Raw genomic sequence first — 19,834 nt, 5'->3', positions numbered from 1 at the left:
TGACCCAACTGAGTGTGGAAACTACAGAACAGTGTCATTGATTTCACATGCAAGCAAGATTCTACTGAAAATTATCCAAAAACGATTAGAACAGCACGTCAGCAGAGAATTGCCAGAAGCCCAGGCTGGGTTTAGAAGGGGTCGTGGTACTAGGGATATTGTTGCTGATGTTAGATGGATCTTGACTGAAACAAGGAATACCAGAAGAATGTCTATCTGTGTTTCATTGATTATGCAAAGGCATTTGACTGTGTGGATCATAAACTGTGGCTGACTCTGAGGAGAAGAATGGGAATCCCTCTGTAGGATAGACCTGTTTATTCTCTTAATATTTCATGGTATGTTCAGTGCTCTTTTCCAACATTACAACTCAAAGACATCAATTCTTCTATCATCCTTAGTCATTGTCCATGTCTCTGATGCATAGCAAGTAATTGCGAAGACCGTGGCTTGGATCAGGCACACCTTAGTCTCTAGACTGACATACTGCTCTTCAGTAATCTAGAAAGGTCCTCGACTGCAGATTTTCTCAGTGCAATTGATCTTTTGATTTCCTGGCTGCTGGTTGTGGAACCAAGCAAGCTGACGCTGTTAACAATCTCAATCTCTTTTGCATCTGTTACATTTTTCTGCTGCAGAGTGTCTGATGGATTTGAACTGCCAACTTTAATGTTAGCAGCCAAACACTTAACATTGGGGCCACCATGTCAGTTTACAGAGTACTGGAGATAGAACTCTGGTGCCCTACTCTTAAGGAGCTGCTCTGACAACCTGAAGGCACGCAGTTAAACTCTTGCCAGTTGCTCTGAGGGAGAAGGATGGGCAGTCTCCTCCTGTGCGATTATACTGCCTCTAAAAAAACCTACTGTAAAGTCAGCTAGGAATTGGTTCTGACTCAGTGGTCCATAAAAACAACACAGAGCTACTTCAAGCAGTACATATGTATCTCAGTTCCTACCGCACAATTTAACTTAATTCTGTTTGTTTAAGATGTTAGCCAAGATTAGTTCTTTTCTATAGATTGGATTAGAGAAATGTATGCTTCTAGACGACATCATGTTGGCCATCTTAGTTTTTGGTGACTTTAGAGCCATGGAGAAACTTGAGCAACAGTTTTGGCTGATACTATACACACTTAGGTAATCTTGGACAAGAATTCATACACAGCTCATCAGTTTTGCCACATTCCACTGTTTAGAAACCATCATGGGTTCTGCCAACACTCTAGGAGACAGAATTACAGAAAAGTGTAAGGAGGGAGGAATGGGGGATCTTGGGTGGTCATTTTAAAGTCCTGTCACGCTGATTTAGGCTTAGATTAACCAGCTTGTAACTTTTATTTTTAAACCTATTGTTTATTTATTAAAAGTTGAGGGGGCTGCTTTGGTGGTTAGTCCTTAGGGAGTTGTGCTGCTAACCCAAAGGTCATGCCTCTGGGGCTTTATATCCACCAGTGGCTCCGTGAGAGAACTGCATGATTTAAAGCCTGGAAACTTGCTGGAGACTGTGAGTTGGTTCTAATTCCAGTGCAGTGAGAATGAAAAGAGGTTGTAATGTTTATTCTGATAAGTACTAATTTGTCAGCATGAATCGAAACCCTTTCAGGAACTAACCATTATGGATGTACATCTTTTTGCCCTTGCTCATCTCTCAGTTGTACTTGAAAGGTAGGCACATGTGATTAGTACACAGTGGTTGCAACTACTATAATTGAACTCTTCATAGTGAAGGGCAATCAGTGCTTCACAGAGGAAGGTAAGTAAGTGTTAACAACATTTGGACTGTGCTTTGAAATGTCAGTGTTTTGTAGTAGTACAGTAAATATAAACTAAAGAAGAATACTTAAAAATCTGAGATTAAGATGGAGTTACTGAAATGTTAAATTATGTCTGGTGTGTATGCCACATGAAGAGATGGTGGGGCCACGAAGGTAGGAAAAACTGTTTCTGCCAGTTTTTGAAGGATCATGATGGTTTTTTAAAATTTATTGATTTTTTTTTTATTTTAATGAACATTTACAGAGATTTTGGATTTCCATTCATTCATTGTTGCACTTTTCTCCCTGCCCATCCCTCCCAGCTCCCCCAATTCGCTCCTCTCCTTGAAAAGTAAAAGGCCTTCATTGGTATACAATCCCCCCCACCCCGTTACACTCTGCTATGCAACCTTCATTCTTCACTCTTGTCATAACCATAATACCCAATCATGTATCGCTTTTAAACTGTTCTCTCCCTCATCTGTTTCAATGCAGTATACATAATTTATCCAATTTTTCTCCGTCTTTTCCCAACCCTGATGTCAGTCTGCAGTATTTGTTCTTTTGTGACCTAGATATTTCATTCAGCATACTGTCCTCCAGGGTCACCCATTTTGAATAATATTGCATGAGTTCCTTGTTTTTCAATGCAACATAGTATTCTGTTGTGTGAATATACCACAGCTTCTCTATCCATTCGTTTGTTGATGGACACTTAGGTTGTTTCCAACTCTTTGCTATTGTGAACAAAGCCACGGTAAACATAGATGTGCATATATCTGCTTGGGTGGCAGTTATGGTTTCTTTAGGGTTTATTCCCAGTAGAGGAATGGCTAGGTCAAATGGTATTTCTGTTTGCAACTTTTTGAGAAAGCACCATACAGCCTTCCATAGTGGTTACACCATTTTACACTCTCACCAACAATGTATATGGGTTCCAGTTTCTCTGCAACCTAACCAGCATTTGTTGTTTGCTGTTCTGTTAAATTTTGCTCTTCTTACTGGGGTGAGATGATATCTCATAGTTGTTTTGATTTGCATCTCTCTAAGAGCTAGGGATTTTGAGCATTTCTTCATGTATTTGTTGGCCATTCACTTCTGTAATAGCTTGCCTCCGGAAATCCTATGAACCTGGAGAGAGGATGAAAGACACCCAAGTGTTGAGGACTCTCCTTCATAGGGTCGCTGTGAGTCTCCTGCAACTCAAAGGCACTTAACAACAACATTCAAAGGTGTTTAACTTTGTGCACCATAACAATTACATTGAGAGGAATGGGAATCCCAGAACACTTCATTATGCTTATGCAAAAACTATATCTAGACCAAGGAACTGTTGTCTGAACAGAACAAGGGGACACTGCGTGGTTTAAAATCAAGAAAGGTTTGTGTCAGGGCTATATCCTCCCTTCATACCTATTTAATCTGTATTCTGAAGAAATGATTCAAGACACTTATAAGATTGTGGTGTTAGGATTGGAAGAAGCCTTACTAACAACCTGCATTATGCAGATAACACAGCCTTGCTTGCTGAAAGTGAAGAGGACTTGAAACACTTTCTGAGGAAGATCAAAGAATGAAGTCTTCAGTATGGATTACATGTCAACATAAAAAAAAAGTCCCAAAACAACAACAAAATAAAAATCCTTACCACTGCACCAATAGGCAACATTGTGATAGATGGAGAAAAAGGCTGAAGTTAGGGACAATTTCATTTATTTAACAACAAGCTAACAGCAGTCAAAAAATAAGACATATCACATTGGGAAAATCTGTCAGGGACCTCTCCAAAGTGCTAAAGAGCAAAGATGTCAAAGACTCTGCTATGTGTCTGATGCAAGCCATGGTCTTATCAGATATTTCCTGTACTTCTGAAAATTGCGCCGTGGAAAGGATGACAGAGAAGAAATTGATGCCTTTGAGTTGTGGTGTTGGAGAAAAGTACTGAATAGTCGATGGACGGCCTGAAGAACAGATGAATCTGTTGGAAGAAGTGCAACAGGGTACTCCTTAGAGGTAAGGATGATGAAACTTTGTCTCACATATATTGGACATGCTATCAGGAGGGGGCAGTCCTTGGAAAAGGACATGCTAGACAAGGTAGAGAAGGTCAGAGAAGGATCCATCCCAACAGGATGGATTGATACAGTGGATTTGAGAATAGCAGAGATTGTGAGGTTTGTGCCAGATAGAGCAAGATTCAGATCTGTTGTTCATAGGGTTGTTATGACTTACAGGCAATTCAGCTCCTAACAACACAAATAATACAGAATTTCCATCTAGTAGCATCCTTCAAGCTGTTGGAATTACGAGTCTCTCAGGTATTGGTAAAGAATATGAGTGTACACCACAAATTGTCTGAACAATGAACAAATCAGTCTCAGAGAAACACCAGTGAAAATAATCTTAGAAGTGAGATGATGAGATTTTTGACTCGCTTGGCTTTGGGCATGCCATCAGGACAGAGCAGTCTTGGTGGTGCATCATTGTTAGCAGAGAGGGTCAATGACAGTTAAGGAAACCCTCAGTGAGAAGCATTAGCACAAAAGCTGCTACAGTGGACTTTAAGCATATCCAGAGCCATGAAGATGGCGAAGGAGTCGGTAGTATGTCTTTAAGTTACATGTAAGGTTGCTGTGAATTAAAGCCACCTGAATAGCAACTACCAAGAACAACAATTAGGACATTTAAAAACCTGTCAATTTAGGGAGCTCTGGTGGTCTAGTGGCAAGAAGCTGCACTGCAGTCTCGAAGGTGTGTGGTTCAAATCCACCAGATCCTGTGCTGGAGAAGGAGGGGCAAACTCTTCCTGTGCCAGTTGGATCCAGTTCGATGGTACACCAAATTGAAAAGAAATAAAATTAATTTTTTTTAAAAAAACCGTGTCAGTTTACAGATTACAAATGAAGTTATAAAGTAGGTCGAAGTATTAAGAAGTAGATACAAAGTGAGGAGGAGCAAACATTGCAGTCTGTGGAGTAAGGTATTTATTAAAAAATTTTATTATTTTGTGTGTGTGTCTGTCAAATCTAATCTGACTGGTACAGGAGGAGATTGCCCCTCGTTCTCCTGCAGAGCAGCACATCTCTGGGATTGCAGTGCAGCTTCTTACCACTAGAGCTCCCCTTGTAGAGAAAGGATTTTTTAAAGGCAGGCAGAGGACGATGTTGACAATTAGAACAGGACCAGGACTCAAAAGTTTTTGCAAGGTTTTTGTTAGAACCCAAAACTGAAACTCTTCTGTTGGTTCTCATAAAGGGTCCTTGTCTGTAGTCTAAGGCTGTGCAACTTTCCTCCTCAGAGCAACTGGTAAGATCAAAACACTGAATTTTCGGTTAGCTATACTTAATCTCCCTGTTACCAAAGCTCTTTTTTTTAGTATAAAAATAATACTTATATTATCAGAAAAGAATGCAGAAAATCACAATGCAAAGTATTTGCAATCTTATTAACAGAATAAAATGTTGATACTTATTTCTCCTGTTTTAAATATGTATGTGCATTTTATATAAAAGACTGGGGGAGTTTTATATATTTATTTGATTTTGAACTTTATGCTTTTTAAGATTTTTTTTAAATGACAGATTTTGGTTTTCTCTGAGAAGCGCTTTAAAAGAGGTAAACTGTGTTTTGGTTTTGTTTTCTATAGAGCATTCAGTTAAAAATATTTTCTAATTTCTCCTTTTACTTATATCCATAGATTGTATAGTCACTAATTATAGCATCGGTTGTACACCACTCTCCTCTTCAGTTTTCTTGTATCACATTAAATGTTTCTGTTAGTGATTTTTAAAGACTGACTGTCCCCTGTTAAAACATTCATTCAGTAAATAGTTAAAGACCACGTACAGTTCTTAAGCAGAGAATATGGGACCAGGCCACTAAGATCTCTTGGGGAAAGCCTAGCCAGGCAGAAGCAACAGTAAGTGTAAAGGTAGTGAGGTGTAGGTGAACCTGGTACATTCTGGGAATAACCCTGAAGTCAGTGTCACTGCGACATAAAGCCTTGTGGAAGAGAAGAGCAGAGGGTGGGGTGAGAGTGGGGACAGAATTATGAAACACATAACCACCATTAGCCTGGTTTTTTGGCTTTTACTTTATAGAAATAGGGGAAAACATTGCAATGCTTTTGAGCAGGCAGTTGTTTTTGAACTTAAGTATAAAACATTTTTCTGCTGGTGTGTTGAGAGCAGAGTCTAGGGGGCAAGGGTTAAAGAACAAGGCAAAAATCCAGGCAGGAGGTAATTAATGGTTGCATTAGAGGTGAGACATGGCCAGATTGTGGATATGTGAGATTTTCAAGGCAGTGGTCAAAGATTTCATGAATTATGTCCAGTTTGTTGGCAGTCTGGGACTTTTATACATAACTGTTGCTGTCAGCATCTGTTGGAACTCAAGATAGACCTTTGCTTAAGGGATTTGAGCTTTATTGCCAAATTGACCTTTAGAAAGGACAACTCCTTCTAGCAGGGCTAGAATTTTTATGACTATTTAATATGCCCCACTCCACCTCCCAACTAAAAGAGAAGTTACTTAAAGTCCATATTGGTAGATTAATTTAATTGCCTTCTCCCCTTCCCCAAAGATGTTTCATGTATCATGAAAGAATAATCTCATTTGATTCTACTTCACTTGAATTGTTATTAGGCAGTGGTTGTTAATATTAATTTATCATGTTTGTAGTGAGCTCATGGGAAAAGACAAAATATACATACAAACATGAATTGTTACATGTTACTTCTATTTTTAGTCTTAATTTTTAGTTCATTAACCCTATTTTTGTTTGTATACTCTTTATCCTTTTTGAATTTTATTTTTTTGTCCTAGTTTAGCTTTTTTTCCTTCATTTTGTCTGTTTTAGTGATAGAAGTATTTTAGGTAGTGATTACTCCTATTTGTAATAGCTTTGGATATTTAGCTTCCCAGTGCTTTCAGCACTTTTAAGTCAAGTCCTGAGCAGTAGTTTTGTTAATTATATTTTGAAAGTATCTTTGGTGTAGAATACAACATATGTAGTAAAAGACAGCTTTTTACTGTTAGACTGTTAACTATCAAATTTCTAAGAGATTGTCTAGAAATTAACATACTGACTTTTTTTCTTTAAACTTTCAAATGTATTATAAACAATTCAGTAAATATGAAGATTATATGTGGTATTTGAATATGCCAATGTTAATGTTACCTTGTTCACATTATCTTATGTAATACTGCAAGCTTCCATCTGTAGCTCCTTTCCAGTTTACAGACAACGTTGACATGCTTTGTCTACTTATATTTTCGAATAATATCTTGCAGGAAACTGAGAAAATAATTTCCCTCATTTTTTTTTTCTCAGAAGTGTGAGCCTTTATTTTCTTTTGCTTTAAATATATAACCACAGAAATTTACAGTGTAGAAGAATAAAAGGAGATTCATAAACCAGAAACATATTTTCTAGAAACCAACTATTAAATGACTTGGTTAAGCCTTATTAACTTCATTGGTAAAGCCCTAGAGTAAGGCAGGGACCAAGTAGGGTTGATTTACACAGACACACACACACACACACACAATATCTCTCTCTCTCTCTCTCTCTCTCTCTCTTTTGACAGGCAGTGGGAGCACAGTCTTTGAAGCCTTCAGCATAAGTCAGCCTGGCCAAGTCACCTCAGAAAGATGGATGCTGCTCTTGGAAGGCCACTGTGCAAAGCAGCATGAACTGTTTTTGTGGGCTCATTATTTGAGAACCAACAGAAACAAGGGTAGGATCTAAAGGAAGAAATGTGCTGCAACAGACTGACCAGACACTAAGAACTCCAGTGGGAATTGGTGAAACAGCCTGGGGAAAACCATGTGTATAGGAACAGAGAGGCTCCGGCAAATATCCCCATCGGCAATCTGGATGTTCTGAATTTCTGTGGCATCTCGTGCATAGCCTTCTGCACATCCACAGGTCTCCGCTCGGACCCGCTGCAGCTCTATGCTCTTGATGGCCACGTCTGAGTGCTCAACCACCATCTCTCCTGTCAGTGGTTGTGTGATAACACAGTTGGTTGAGTTGAGATGTCCTCTACTAAGAAATTTAGGCAGCAAGGCTCTCTCTTTGACATTCTGTAAGGTTTCAGGGGTGATGGTGAGGTCCACAGGACTTGGAGTCAGTTTCCCCTTTTGAGGGGCAAGAGTGCACGGTGAATTCACAAGTCTTGGTCTTGGTCTTGGTCTTGGTCTTGGTCAAGTCCTTAGCCAACAGAGACCACCTCATGTCACAGCGCAGTGTGTACTGGATGTTGACAAACACACCGTGGTAGGTCTCATACAGAACTTTGTTGCCCTTCACATGCAGTGGAAATTCAAAAGGAATTTCTGTCTTGCCACTGGGGAATTTTCCTGGCTTTACCATTTCTATGGTGCTGGAGATAATCTGGATAGGTTTAACGGAATTATAGAAAGCTTCAAACACACCCACACTTTTGGCACTGAGCTGGAGGTTTACACTTCCTTCCATTGTCAAAGAAACTCCCTAGTGTTGGACGGAATCCTTGCTAGTTATGACCACCACACCCGAGAGCATCTCCTGAGACGTGCCTTGGACTCCGTTGAGCCATGGCAAAAACCCCTTCAGTCAGCACGTGAGGAGGCTGTGTCCTAGCATTACACCCAGGGCAGTTCTGAAAATCCTCACAGGGCATCACAGAGGCAAGAAGAGAGTAGTTTTCCTGAAGCAGCTGGATAGTGGCTTGCTCCTTGTAACTGGGCCTTTGACCTTCAATCGAGTTCCTCTGCGGAGAAAGAAGCTCGCTGACTCTTACTTCAAGAAGCAGCAGCTAGCTGTGTAAGCCCCACCACCAGGAGCGTGAGATCCCAGCGTGATAAACCTTGTTCGCTCTTTTAATCTTGATGTCCAGGGATCCCAAAAGGCTTGTCTTTTTCCTCCTTCCGGCACAGGGGCGGGCTTATTGCCAACAGCTCATTTTTTAAAATGTGAAAATGGAGACTCTGAGATGCTAAGAAATTTGGCTGTTAGGTATTACTAATACTTAAACGATGACATATGGCTGAATCTGACTGAATCAATCTCATGCTTTATTTTAAAATTAGTTTTCTATTGATGCTATTGCAAGTGAAACAAATCTACTGACTAAAAACCACACATATTTATTATCTTTGAGATCAGAAGGCTGCATTGAGTCTCACTGGGCCAAAACACAAAGGTTTAGCAGGTCTTTGTTCTTTCTAAATATCTTTTCCAACTTCTAGAGAGTACATTCCTATCTTAGCTTATAGCTACCTCTTTTCATCTTCAAAGCTGATGACCTAAGCCAACTCTTTCTCATGCTGCCATCTATGGCTTTGATTCTTCTGCCTCTTTCGCATTTTAAGGATGTAATTATGTTGGGCCTAGCTGGACAATCCAGAATAATCCCCCTACTTTAAGGTCTGCTGATTTAAGGTCTACAAGCAGGGATAAGGACATAGATATCTTTGAAGAGACCCAGTATTCTGTCTACCACTCCATAATAACACCAGTATACCTATTGTCCTAGAGAAATCCAGTGTACTTAAACACATTTCTCTATATATTTCCTAAATCCATCTATCTGTCTTTCTCTTCTCTTAATTCAGTAGCTTTTACATGAGTGAAAGATCTGACAATCTGTACTTAGTTTATTGTTTTGGAAAACTTTGTGATGAGTCTCCTCTGGCCTATGAAGTTGCTGTCCTACGAACTCAGCAGCAGTTGATTTTGGTTTATTTTTATTACCTGCTTTGTGCTACCATAGATTAGTTTTGTCTGTTCTTGAATTTCATATAAATGAAACCATCTAACATTCTTTGTAGTCTAGGGTTTGGGATTATAAGGTGCAGTTAGAAATGAGTTATCAGAATGAATGAAATTCTTTCTTGCTGATCCCATTTTCCCACTTTGCTTTACTTGAGTACTTCCTCAGTGGACTAGAATACTGATTGGACACAAAATCTAACAATACTCAAAATGCTTAACTAATGACATATATAGCAAAAGGCTTGATGATGTAAATATAGATAAATGTAACTAAAGTTTAGCATTTGTTTTGTTTCTTCAAATCTGGCAAAGTTGTGAGATGATAATGTTTTAAGTAATCTGCAGTGTAACAAACTGTATAGTAGTCGATTTATTTACAGATTATAAGTTCTCAAGAAAAAGAGCAAAGTTCAGGTTACTTTATTTTTAGGGTGAGTGTTTCCGAGAGAAGAATGCCAAAGGAATGTACAAAGTAGTTGAGCAGAGTGAAAAGCTGGAAATTTGAGGAAAAAGTTGGCAAGTTAGTTTGGTTTAGAAAAACCTTTGTAAAAATTGGGCAGAATATGAGTAAGATTGTAGATGTAGATTTCTAACTATCATGTTTCTTGTTTGTTTTCGTATGAGCTCTGGAAGTATAAGTGACTTGAAGATTATGCAATAGTGTATGTAAGTTTAACTGTATCTTTAACAACTGGGGCAATAAAAAGAAACTCCAGTCTTACACACGAGGAACCAGAAAAAGGGACTTTGGTTTGTTGTTGGTTTTCCCCACCTCCCACCCCAGTGTCTATCATGTTGATGAGACGGACTGTACCGAATCTTGACTGTGGAATCCATACTCATCAAAGATGAAAGCAGAAGAGAGTGGTCTGTCTGCTCATCTTTTATAGGTGTCCTTAGCAAGAAGGTCTTTGGATTGAGGAAAGTTAGTGTGGGTAGCAGAATCCCAAACTGGGAATTCCTTTTCTATCTATGAAGAGAGGAGAAGGTTTTTATTTTTAGTTTGTTTTGTTTTTGTTTTCTAAGCAAAGAGGGGGGCTTTACTCACATCCTTAAATGTTCTGCAGTATAGATAGCTGCATTTGCTGTAAGATTAGTTTTCCTACATTCATACACATTGTGCTTCATTCGTGTACATTGAGTTTTATACAATCATTTGTATAACATGTGTTTCATATAATTAGTTAATATTGATCAGTGCCTTTTTCATATACATTGTGTTTTATACATTCACTTATATACCTTGTGTTTTATATAAGTACGGTTCTTTTCTTGACTTTTCTTCCTCCTCCTCCCTCTTCTGAAGCTGCTTGTGGATTTGAAACTAGCATGGCCAGTTAGCAGGGCAACTCCCTATGGGCCACACCAGCAGATGTTGTTTCATGCTGTTGAATTGCGTCTAACCCTGTGACCCTGTAAACCATGGATCTGAAACCTGCCCTATCCTGTACCATGGTCACCATCTCTGACACACTTGAGCCCATTGGTACAGCCAGCGTGTCAGTTCATTTTTTTGAGTGTCTTCCTCTCTCACATTGACCCTCCACATGTCTGAGCAGGATATCTTTTTGCAAGGATTGGTCTCTTCTAACAACAGGCTCAAAGTATGTGAGATAAAGTTTTACCATTCTTGTTTCCAAAGAGCACTGTGGTTTCATTTTCTCCAAGATAGACCTGTTTGTTTCCTTTGCAGTCCTTAGGATATTCAGTACTCTTCTCCAGAACTGCAACTCAAAGGCATTGATTATTCTGTTGTCCCGAACCATTTTCAGATGCATAGCCAGCTATTTGGAAGACCATGGTTTGGATCAGGTGCACTTAAGGCTTTAAGCTAATATTCTGCTCTTTAGTACTCTGCACAGGTCCCCAACAGATTTTCCCAGTGCATTTCATCCTTTGATTTCTTGACTGTTAGTGCCAAGAATGTGGATTGTGGATCTGAACAAGATGAAATTTTTTATACCATCAGTCTCTTCTCCATTTATCATTCTGTTGCCGATTTACCTGATGGTGATGTTGAGATGTAATACATATTGAAGGCTGTGGTCCTTGATCTTCTGCAGCAAGAATAAGACTTGAATAAGTCCCTCTCACTATCAGTGAGCAAAGTTGTGCCACCTACATAACATAGATTCCACATTCTCTTTCATAAAGTCTTAACTTCTTGGATGATTTGTTCAGCATACGGATAGAATACTTACAGAGAAAGGACACAGCCTTGACACCTTTCTTGATTCAAGAAATCAAAATGTTCTCTTGCTCTGTTCACAACAGTCTCTTGGTCTAAATATAGTTATTTTTAGAGGAGGTACTTGGTGTGTATGAGGAGAATAGTTTTACTTTAAGGTCAGTCACTAACTAGTTTTATGACCTTCAACGTTAGTTTTCTTGTGCTTCACTTTCAAAGATAGAGCATAGAATAGTGTGGCTTCAAAGAATCTTTTTCTACCTTGTTGCTTCACAAACTAAATTTGCACATACTACTATAGGCAAGGTCTCAATATCGTAAACTTCAAAAAGATAATTCAGCTTATTGTATAAGAGCAAATAATAAGGTCAGCAGCTGGAGAAATGTCTCAGTTGACAAGGGGGGATCATAAGAATACTTGTAGATACTTGTAGATTACTGCTGCTTAAACAGATAGTCTTGGACTCAGAGAAGTGGGGAATTACTTCTTTCAGTCTCACTGCTTGGAGTTCTGAAAGTAGCTTTTATCTCTTAGAATCACAAGGTCAGAGGAATTTGAGAAACCTGAAGAGCTTACTTCATGATATGATCTGTTGGGGATGAAATTCTCTTAGGCTCCACTGACTTCTTTCGTGCCTTTCCTAAGATTTTTTTCATTATCATAATCTATATTACCTCATTTTTTCATTTTACTTAAGTTAAAAGATAGTGAGCTGCAGCAAACTTCCTGGTAGTTGTACTGCTAACCAAAAGGTAAGCAGTTTGAATCTACCATCTGCTCCATGGGAGAAAGATATTTAGTCTTACCTCAAGATTTACAATATCCGAAAAGCAGTGAAGGGTTGTTATGAGTTTGAATTTATTTGATGACAGTGAATAATAGTTACTCATTAAAAAAAATCTTGTGCAATAGACTAGATAGGCTCTTTAGTACTGAATGTGTAAGGATGAATTTGTGGACCAGTGAGTAGAGACCCTTGGAAAAGAATAGTCATAAACAATGAGATACATTGGTAGTTTGGTGATAGAACTGCCACCTTCCAGGCAGGACGTTTCAATTCCAGTCTGGTGTATCTCCTGACAGCCACCCTCTGTCTGTCACTGAAGGTGTGCATGTTGCTATATGTTGAACAGTTCTTAGCACAGTTTACAGATTTTGAAAAACTACGAAGAAAAGCTTGCTTTACTATAACTGGTTACTGTCATGTTGGCATTAACTCATGACAACTCTGAGTACTAAGTGTAGAGCTCTGCTGTGCTGGCTTCCCTGGCCATAATCTTTACTAAAGTAGATCACCAGGCCTTTTTCTTCCAGAGTAGCTCAAACGCATTCACTTGTAGTTTAGTAATTTGAGTGCAAACCTCTTTGACCATTCTAGCATTTTGAAATTCCACAACTCAGTCATGAAGCCCCAGTGAGTCACAAGATGCATCTGTGCCAGTCGGGGGGGGGGGGGGGGAGGGGGGGGGGGTGGGGGGGGTGGCACAGGACTGTGCACTGTGATTGTGCAGTGAGTGTGAACCATCGTGCATGGGGCTCCTATGAGTAGGGGCCTTGACCACAGACACCAACAGCAGAATACAGATAACAGGAGTGATAAGAGTTTTGTTTTGATAATTTTGTTAGCAAATTGCATATATGTTAACATATTAAAAAGAAAGAGACTAGAAAGTACTATCAGTGTCCTAAAAATTGGTCCTATCTAGTAGGAAGACTATTTTTTCCTCTTTGTATATTGCTCTATATTTTCTGTAGTAATATATGCATCTTGTAAATAAAAAAAGATCTAATAATGATACCAAACTACCAAACCAAAACTACTCTCACTGCCGTTACCGCTCTAGTTTTACCACTATGGGAGTAGTCCTGGTGGTACAGTGGTTGGTACTCTGCCTTAACCAGCTGCTCAATGGGAGAAAGATGGGGCATTCTTTTTCCATAAAGATAATACAGCCTTAGAAACCATACGAGGAAGTTCTGTTTTGTCCTATAGAGTTTCAGTGAATCAGAAATGACTTACCAACAAAAGTGAGACCAGTACCAGTGCTCCCATAACTCACATTTAGATGCTCATCTGTTTATTTTAAGTCTGTGTCCTTATGTGCCAGGCTCCATGGAAGAGGATCCACTGTGGACAGGGTCATTGAGATTTTTGTGCTGTAGAACAGTGGTCCTGAGAGATTTTTCTGAAAGGAAGGGCTGTATAGCCAGCCAAGCAAATTTGAGAGCATTCTTCTTATTCATTGGAACGATCTCAAGAGTTTTAAAGCCCATTAACTGAGTAAAGGCCAAGTAAAAGCTACTAAATTTCCAGGTATTGTTGTTGGTTCAGGAGTCATAACCTTACACTGCTATGATACCTGGTCCATTTGCCTTTATGTGCAAAGTCACAGAATGCTTGTGATAGACTGTGATGTTCAGGTTTCATGCTAAAAAAAAAGACTTAATTGTGTGTAACATTGAAGGAGCCTCTAATAGACACTTTATTAATTGAATCAGCTAGAGTGACCCTGTGTCCCTTCTATTTATCAATACTTTTGTTTCTCTATTGAGTGTCAGTTTAATCATTTATATATGGAGATGATAAAATCCTCAATAACTTGGGAATTTAGTTAATGAGGACTAAATGGTGTGATTTCAAAGTGCCCAGTACTAAACCTGGCTCTTGTTCTCACTTGAGACTTTATTGGATGTATAAAATCTTAGACCACAGCCCAGACTTAGTGAAACAAATAAGGCATTTTTTAAAAATTATGCCTTAAAAAAATCTCTAGGTGGTAACAATATCACTATATCACAAATTCAAAGTGAAGGACCATTTGTAGCAGAACTTCAACCATGTACTTCAAATGGCGCCGTCAGCAGGCATTTATTGGTTGAAATAATCAGGACAACATCAGCATTAGCTTAGGTTCCCTGGTGTGAGGCTTCCTTTCACAGGACTAGATCACATCCAGTCAAGCCCCAGTCCATACTTTAGAAGAATGCCTAAATTCTTCTTGTCAGATAATATCTATAGAAAGCTGGTAATAAAAGGGCTATATGAGGTAAAAGGTGGTAATGAAAGTGGAAGGCCCCTTACAGGAAATGGATGTCATTTATTGTCCCTGTTCAGGCTTAGATTTTCTGGCACTAGGGAATAGCTCTTTTTTCTTAACCCCACTAAAAAGTCCGAGTTTTTTCAGAGGGTAATCTTCCCCTCGAAACACATACTGTATGCCCATTAGTAGCTATTGTGTCATTTAGCTGCTAGGAAGATGATGAGGGGCAATTATTATGCAGCATAGCGCACCTGTGCATCCAGCAGGTGATTTGTATGCACATTACTGCATGAGAAGTCCTGCTGTTAACATACTTGGATAAAACTACTCTTGCAGTATAGGACATATTCCCTACTGTATAAACTGACCATTCAGGATTATTTCTGTATGTTTTTTGAAAAACCAAACCACAAAAACCCATTGCCATCCACTCATCCCCTACTCACAGCCATCATGTAGGGCAGAGCAGAACTGCCCATGGAGTTTGGAGACTGAATCTTTATGGATGCCAATTGTCTCCTCTTCCTCCTGAGGAGCAGCTAGTGGATTTGAACTACTCAGTTTTGGGATAACAGCCAAATTCTTTAACCACAGCACCACCAAGACTCCTTTATTTTTTTTATATTGCTATTTTTTTACTTTTGAGTTGGAACTTACTCAACTGACCTTCTGGTGGGTTTTCAGAGGCAGTAAATCACATGCCAGAGAGCAGCTTATGGTTTTGAACCATATACCTTCTGGTTGGCAACACAACTCCTTACCAGTTAAGTATAGATCCTGATAATTGGAATGAGTTATATTTTCAGACAAAACCACAAACTCTGCTGTTAAGGTAGAAACCAAACATAGCTCACCTTCTAACAGGTTTTCATGAGGCTATAAATCACACAGAAAATTGCTCTATTTCTCATGCAGAGCCACTGGTGGATTTAAACCACCAGAAAGACGCTGCCTTTGGGTTAACAACAATATATTTTCCTCCAAGTAGCGCGCCCTGGTTGCACATTCTCCAAGACATACTTATTCTTTTGACAGTCTACAGTACTCTTCCAGCACCACAATTCGAGGCATTGATTCTCCTTCTGTCATCCAGTGCAACTTTCAGATGCATAAGAAACAATTGAAAATGCCATGATGTGCATCAGGTACACGTCAGTCTTTAAACTGACATCATTGCTCTCTAGCACTTTGGAGAAGTCTTTGACAGCAGATTTTCCCAGTGTAACAGGTCTCCTGATTTTTTTATTGCTATTATCATGGATATTGATTGTAGATACACGTTAAATAAAGTCATTGATAACTCCAGTCATTTCTCCATCATGATGTTGCTTATTGGTCTGGAGTGAGGGATTTTTTTGTTTTGTTGTTGGGTCCCTCCCAAACAACAGGTCTTTATTAAAAAATAAGCTGTCCCAATGGAGTAAACAAATTTAAGAGTTTATGCTGAAGGCTTCTTTTCCTTTGTGGCAGTCCTTTTTGCTGCTGCTCAGCTGTGGATTTCTTGATGGCCACAGCTTTCTCACCCACCATGGGCTTCTTGAGCTTCTTTGTATGGACAGTTTTCTTTCCTCCTTTCTTCCCTACCACCGGCTTCTTGCTTGATTGAAGGCTGTGGTCTTTGATCTTCTACAGCAAGTACTTGAAGTTCTCTTCACACTCAAGGTTGTATTATCTGCATAACAGAGCTTGTAATTGAGTCTTCCTCCATTCATAATACCATATTTTTCTTCACATAGACCAGCTTCTCAAATTATTTGCTCAGCATACATATTGAAGAAGTGTAAGAAAGTATACAACCCTAATGCACAACTTCCCTGATTTTAAACAAGGTGATGTTTCCTTGTTCTGTTTAGACTACTGCTTCTTAGTCTGTATGGTTTAAAAGAATGGGGCCATAATCCCCTGGATCTCAAAGGGTGGGATCACAGCTTCCTAAATTCCAGGGTCACATCTTTACCAAATGGGTTCCAGAGGAGTACTTACAGTGTGCCAGAGATGAGGTGATAGGCCAAAGCTTTTGAAAGAGGGGCTGAAGAATGAGCCCCAGGACAGAAGGGATGTGGTGGCCATGTAGGTAGTTGAAGAGAATGGGCCACCAAGGGAACCAAGTTGCTGTCTCTTGACAGCCCAGAAGGTACAACTGAGCTCCTGAATTAGGGGCTTCCTCTTTGGGGTTAGCAGCAAAACTCTGTACAGACTAAACCACCAGAGCTTCCTGTCCATGAAGTCTTTGAGAACATTTTATTTAGCTCAAGGAAAACAGTTGCACTATTGTCAATTTCAGCTCATGGTGACCCCATAAAATACAGGGTAGAACTATACTCCATAAGGTCTTCATTCTGTGACCTTTCAGAAGCCAGTTTGCCACGCTTTTATTCTGAGACATACATAATGGATTCAAACCACTAAACCTTTCAGCTGGTAGTTGAATATTTTAAGTATTTGCACCCCCCAGGGACTCCAGCAAAAGGGTGTCCATTTCACTCCTTTGGGTTTCTAACCTTAGAATTTTTAGATTTCTTGCCATTTCAATGTTTAGAATTTTTCTTTTAAAATTTTGATTTTTTTTTCCAATAGAAGAGTTGTTCCAAGTACATACTCCACTATGCTCCTAAAATAGTACTTTCTATTATCAATTTCAGTAGGCTCTGCCAGATTGCTTTTTAGGAAAATGAAAAATTGTAATGCGGTTACATTTTAGGCCTATCAGATAGAAAGTAATGTAATATCATTGTAAATGATACTAGTGTAAATGCAAGTTGTTCTGGTTTTTTTTTTAGGTAACTTAAGAAAATTCATATGCAGAAATTAAATCTGTGAAATAGATTGGAGGAAATAAGTTTGTAGCAACTGCAAGTGGCCATTGCTTTCATTTTTCTGTGGTAAAAATTAGGGGGCGGGGCAATGAATGGATGTTACTCTTATGCTTAGAGTCATGAATGGGGGCTTGCTTTACTGAAGAGAAAAGGTAGGTAGACTTAAGGCACGTAAGAAGCTTAGGGGGATTTAAGAGAAAGAATTGAAAGAATTGACTGAATTACATACTGTGATTTACTTCCTTGTCAGTTAACAAAAATTCATAGGAAATAAACAAAGGACTAGGCTAAATTTTTTTAAAAAGGAATTGTATGCAAAGACCAACTCTTCATGAAATTTAATTTTCACAATTTTGGCCAAACAGTTGTTAAATACAAAATCATTATTAAAATTAAATTCCTATAAACTTAGACTTAAGTAAATGATCTACTAGGTAACACTTATCATTTCCAATTACTGCTTTTCAGTATTATCTTTGTTCTTGAGGTTGTTGACACCTACTGTGTAAGTATGGTAGAAATACTGCGTAACTTTTGCTATACATCGCTTCCCAGTTCCACATTTGATAATTTTTATTTTAGTAGCTTGAAACCAAGTGTGGTGGGACTTTTTCTACCATGGAAATTTGTCAGATACTACAAACTAGGGCTCTTTTTGTCCCTCTGGAAAAAAGAGGACATTTATTAAACATTTATCAGAATTCCACTGGGTATAATATTTTTCCATTTTAGATATTAAAATCTATTTCTGTTAAATACTTATAAATTCTGAACCTCTCATTCATTGGGCTCTGTTTGTCAAGAAACAGGAGGATGGCGTAAGTTAGAACCGACTTCAGATCTTTTGTTCATAGGGTTATTAGGAGTTGTGTTCTACTTAACAGCACATAACAACAATCATTTAAAACTTTGTTTCTAAGGGAAATGAGGAACTGATTTTATACAGATGTCTTTTAAAGACGTGCAATGAAGGGATAGCCTTCTTTCTTGGCTTTAAGGATGTAAGATGTTGGTTTTTTTTTAAGGATGTAAGATGTTTTTGTACAGTTGTTCAGAGTTTCTTAAAATGATGTTTGTTAAAGATATCCTTAGAAAATATTTCCATTATTAACCACTGTTTCTCCTCCCCCTCCTCAGTAATTAGCTTGATGGTCATTGAATACATTGTAACAAAAAGGAACACAGCCTTCCCATCTTTGTGAAATGGATTACAGTAGTGACAACATAAAAGGTGAAGTTGACAGGTTAACACCAGTAAACATAATTTTACTAATACTTGTACTTAAGAGTTTAGTGTACTGTGTGGTGCTACCTGTGTCATTAAGTAGAAAGTACCAGAGGAATGTCTGTCTGTGTTTCCTTGACTATGCAAAGGCATTTGACTGTGTAGATCACAAAAAGGTTTGGCTGACTCTGAAAAGAATGGGAATCCCAGACACTTGATTGTGCTTATGTGAAACTTACACTTGGACCAGGAGGCAGTCATCAGAACAGAACAAGGAAACACTGCATGGTTCAAAATTGGGAAGGGCGTATCTTCATATCTTTTCAATCTATATGCGGAACAGATTATCCGGGAGGCAGGGCTATACAAGGAGGAATGTGGCATCAGGATTGGATGTAGATTCATCAGCAGCCTGCGTTATGCAGATGATATAACCCTGCTTGCTGAAACTGAGAAGGACCTGAAGCACTTCCTGCAGAAGGTCAAGGACTGCAACTTTCAATATAGATTGAAGATCAGCATCAAGAAAACAAATATTTTCAACAGTGGGCCAATTGGCAGCATCATGATAGATGGTAAAGAGATTGAGATTATTAACAGCTTCAGTTTGCTTGGCTGTACAGTCAACACTCTTGGTACCAGCAGCCAGGAAATTAAAAGTAGAATTGCATTGGGAAAGTTTGCTGTCAGAGACTTTTCCAAAGTACTGAAGAGCAGTGATGTCAAGTCTGGAGACTAAAGTGTGCCTGATACAGGCCATGGTCTTTGCAATTACTTGTTGTGCATTGAAGAGCTGGACAGTAACATGGGATGATAGAAGGAGAATTGATGCCTTTGAGCTGTGGTGCTGGAGAAGAGAATTGAATATACCATGGGCTGCTAAGAGAACAAACAAGTTTGTCCTGGAGAGGGTAAAGCCAGGGTACTCCTTGGAGGCAAGGATTCTGAAGCTCCGTCTGATATACTTTGTACATGTTGCAAGGTGGGATCAGTCCCTGGAAAGGGACATCATGCTTGGGAGGGTGGAAGGACAGCGCAAGAGAGGAAG

The 19,834-nt window shown here is 39.0% G+C and overlaps 1 protein-coding gene and 1 pseudogene across 1 annotated transcript in view; one reads left to right on the top strand and one right to left on the bottom strand.

The window, feature by feature from the left end:
- Positions 1-19,834, top strand: part of ZNRF2 (zinc and ring finger 2) — a gene marked incomplete at its 5' end in the record, with an annotated part of 107,474 nt that overhangs the window by 10,634 nt on the left and 77,006 nt on the right. The window lies entirely within an intron of this gene.
- LOC102848004 lies at positions 7,502-11,699 on the bottom strand (annotated as a pseudogene).

Source organism: Elephantulus edwardii, unplaced genomic scaffold (assembly GCF_000299155.1).
Source record: "Elephantulus edwardii isolate Elephantulus edwardi_28Jun2011 unplaced genomic scaffold, EleEdw1.0 scaffold00511, whole genome shotgun sequence".
In the NCBI taxonomy this organism is placed as follows: domain Eukaryota; kingdom Metazoa; phylum Chordata; class Mammalia; order Macroscelidea; family Macroscelididae; genus Elephantulus; species Elephantulus edwardii.
This window is presented reverse-complemented; position numbering and strand designations above follow the sequence as displayed.